The sequence below is a fragment of the Haemaphysalis longicornis genome, unplaced genomic scaffold, assembly GCF_048455015.1.
Source record: "Haemaphysalis longicornis isolate Haplotype H1 unplaced genomic scaffold, Haemaphysalis longicornis Haplotype H1 scaffold_2, whole genome shotgun sequence".
Lineage (NCBI taxonomy): Eukaryota > Metazoa > Arthropoda > Arachnida > Ixodida > Ixodidae > Haemaphysalis > Haemaphysalis longicornis.
Window position 1 is genome coordinate 170,606,091 of NW_027526295.1, and position 3,487 is coordinate 170,609,577.

At 43.7% G+C, this 3,487-nt stretch overlaps 1 long non-coding RNA gene across 1 annotated transcript; it reads left to right on the plus strand.

Moving 5' to 3' along the window:
* Positions 1-415: 415 nt before the first annotated feature.
* LOC144169491 (uncharacterized) lies at positions 416-3,198 on the plus strand. Its single transcript, XR_013322459.1, has 2 exons — positions 416-653; positions 1,842-3,198. It is a non-coding gene; the product is annotated as an uncharacterized LOC144169491 (long non-coding RNA).
* The last annotated feature ends 289 nt before the right edge of the window (positions 3,199-3,487 follow it).

Below are 3,487 nucleotides of genomic sequence, written 5' to 3' on the forward strand. Positions count from 1 at the left end.
TCAGCACTCTTTTCTCTTATTGTTCCATGCCACCGCCATGATCATTGGTCAGTTCGCACTACGTTTGTTTACACTGCGACGGTTCATAGGCGCCGCCATTTTGTTCTATCTGCGGTTTAGTCGGTCAACTCTGGTAGGCTTAGCTTGTCCTTCCTGCTGCCCTGCTGCATAGAGTTTCATACTAATATACACTAGAGGGGACACTGGCGCTAGTGTCTATGCGAGCAGTTGATCGTCTGCTTCAACCCCCATGAGGGCGGCCATGCCAGATAGACGTGTGATTTTCGAACTTGGCTTAACTATGCCAACTTCTTGACTTGACTCGAAATATCTTTTTTAAATTAAAAAGCTACAAGTAATGTTTATTACAGTATAAATTATTAGTCGCATAAACAACTTGTACGATACGTTAAGTTTTAATTAAGGTTTAGAAGTACTGTTTTATAAGAGGGGAAGTGATTTGTGAACGGCATACGCGGCTGAGTTTAGCGGGGCCGGTGATTCGGCGGCGAAGCGTATTTTTTTTCGTTTTTTTTTTTTTTTTTTTGCTTGCGAGTCGGCGGTGGCATGTATCTGCCGAAGGGCCGCTGTACAGCGTTAAATTTCGTTCTGGAAGTCTACGAGTAGCGGAGCGACGCGTCATATAACCCCAAGTAAGTATACACGGTTGTTGTTCATTTCCACTCATAAGTGTAACTGTTGTCGCCTTACCCGACGTGCGGTCGGCATGCTGACAAAATCGTGAAAGGACGCTGATTAACAGCTGATCGTTTGCTTTGGTGCCTTAAACAAGCCATAACGGCCAACTCGACCACGGAACTCGACCATATCACCTTTGTTCGTCGCTAACACGCAGACGATGTTTTATTGACCGGATGGTTAATCGGGTTCTTTCTTTGTTGCACTATTCGTGTATTCTTGATGTCTTGACGCACTGTAGAGCTGTTTCTGTGAGCAAATGTTAATTTTATATGTTGAGAGCGACAAGCGTAGGAAACAGGGTATCTTATCAGGCCACACAGCGAAAAAATTCTCGTACTTCATTCGTGTTAACCTTCCAGAAGACGGCCTCGTCTTGCTAAGAGCGGCAGGCATGCAGGGCGTTCTAGAGCAGTGGGCTGCATTTTACGGGAGTTCCTAATTTTGTGAAAATTCCCGTGTAGAATATTTCTATTAGATGACCAATAACGCGCACTGATATATCTAAGCACCGTGTGTGTACATTACACGCCCACAAGTACCAATCATCACCTGTCTAACCGAGGTCTCACGCCCAGATATAACCAGGCACGCGTGTTAAATTGAAGGCTCTGTATTTTTTCCAGTGCCTCTATACAAGCGTGCCGAAGCGCAGGAACAGTTAGAAATTACGTGCGAAGGTGTCAAACAGCGTAAATGTTGCTGATGAGACGGTGCTTGCCTAAATAGCAACTAAATAGTGCCTCTGGGGTGCCATTTCCATAATACACAAGCTGCCTTCATGCATTCGTTGTTCCGTAGCTGTTCCACAATAAGTTCAAAACATTTACTCATTTTGTGTGGTTGTTCAGTCTTGAATAATCCAACTGCTAAAGTCATGTCTTGTTAAAGCGCGACCTCTGAAAACATTGTTGGCGTCTTGTGAGTTCATTGTATGTGCCTTCTCTTTGGTTTAAGTAATGACTTCAGTGTCAACACGGCAGCGCGCAGCTGATCGTAACTGTGTGTTTTTATATGTTGCTGGAACCATTTTTGTAAATAAGCATGCTAGTGTGCTGGATTTTAAGAGTACATACTTGTGCTCTAAATATCTGTAAAAAAGCCTTGCAAAACCTTCAATGATGCCATCCATTTCGATACAGGTCCCAGCTGTGTCAGCAGTGCAAGGAGCAGACCAGCAGGCAACACAAGAAGCTGCGCCAGGCATGCAACCAGTTTCCAAGTCAGGATCATTGGATGGATCAGCAGCAGCGCAAGACAAGGCAGGCATGCCGCCAAGCTGCCAAAAACACAAAAATTCTAGCAAGGGCCACCGTTGAAAAAGCAAAAGGGCTTGGGGAGAGGTTGATTGCAGCCTACGATATGTAAATAGTAAAAACAATCCTGTACATTCAGCTGCACAATAAAGAGAAAAACAAGTGGTGAGGAAAGTGCCTTGTAGTGCATGGAAGATGTTCTTTGAATCTTGCTTGTTAGGCACTCAAGATTCAAACTATTTTTCTCGGGTGCAAGAAAATTCGTTATTCGAAACCATCCATTGTATGCATAAATGTGACTTATAGCAGTGGCTTCATTTGCGATAGCCTTGCCACAGCATGAAACCAACTTCATTTAACTACTATGAGCAGCCGTTTGAAGACTTGTGTACGTGCTTATTGAACTGAAAGAATGAAGTGGAAGTATTCTGCGTGGTATTTTAGCCCACTGTGTTCCAAAGTGGTATTCACTTGAGGGACCGTGCTGAGGAGGACTGTGTGTGGTGCCAATGACTGTGAGAGAGCTGGCACGTCCTCACTGCCCATGTAAATCTCTATTGAAGCCAGGTTCTATTGTGCACCTTTCACAAACTTTTTGTGGCGCCGCCACCTCCTCCAGCAACATATTCATGAAGGTGTGACGTAGGGGATCAGCTTTCACCACGTGAATGTCAGTTAAAACTTACATTATACGTTGTGGCTGCAGTGTTTTGTTTATGCACCATTGATGTCTGCCCAAACAATGGATTGAAAAATGTTAAGCTGCCCTTTCCCATCTTGCACTGTCAGTATGGCTCAAAAGGTTCTGATCAGTGGGGTAGAAGGCTGCCTCACCTACTTCTGGCTGTTATCAAGTTGCAGATTGTATCCACCCACTGCTGTTCACTGTGGCTGTATATTCTCATGCCGAGTGTACGCTGTTTTAAGACCTTTGTTTGTTCGTTGATCAGATATTGTTGCCCTGCTTCTACTGTGCTGGCAGATGCTGATCGAAACACTTCTGCTCTACAGCTATAAGCTTTTCTAGGGTTCCTTTCATGCAATCTTTTTACCGTAACCTAACGTCGCATTTGTTCGCCACTTACAGTAACCATTTTGTTGATTCCTGCATAAAGCAGCCTGCGTACATCAGTATGCTGGTTGCGAAAATGGCAATGCTGGTAGGTAGCTACAAACTAAATCCTGGTACCAATATGTTCACAGTGGCTCTTGGATGGGACAATAAATACATTGATGCGACATGCTTATGCCTTCACTCATTTTCACTGCATAGTTTGCATGTTTGCTGTTCACCAGCCTTCAAAATTTTAAAACAACTTCCTCAAGGTAAGCTTGCACTTTTGATTTTGTTGTATTAAGCAATGCTGGCTCTTGGATGGGACAATAAATACATTGATGCGACATGCTTATGCCTTCACTCATTTTCACTGCATAGTTTGCTGTTTACTAGCCTTCAAAAGTTCAAAACAACTTCCTCAAGGTAAGCTTGCACTCTTGCTTTTGATGTATTAAGCAATGCTGTGCTTTTTTTA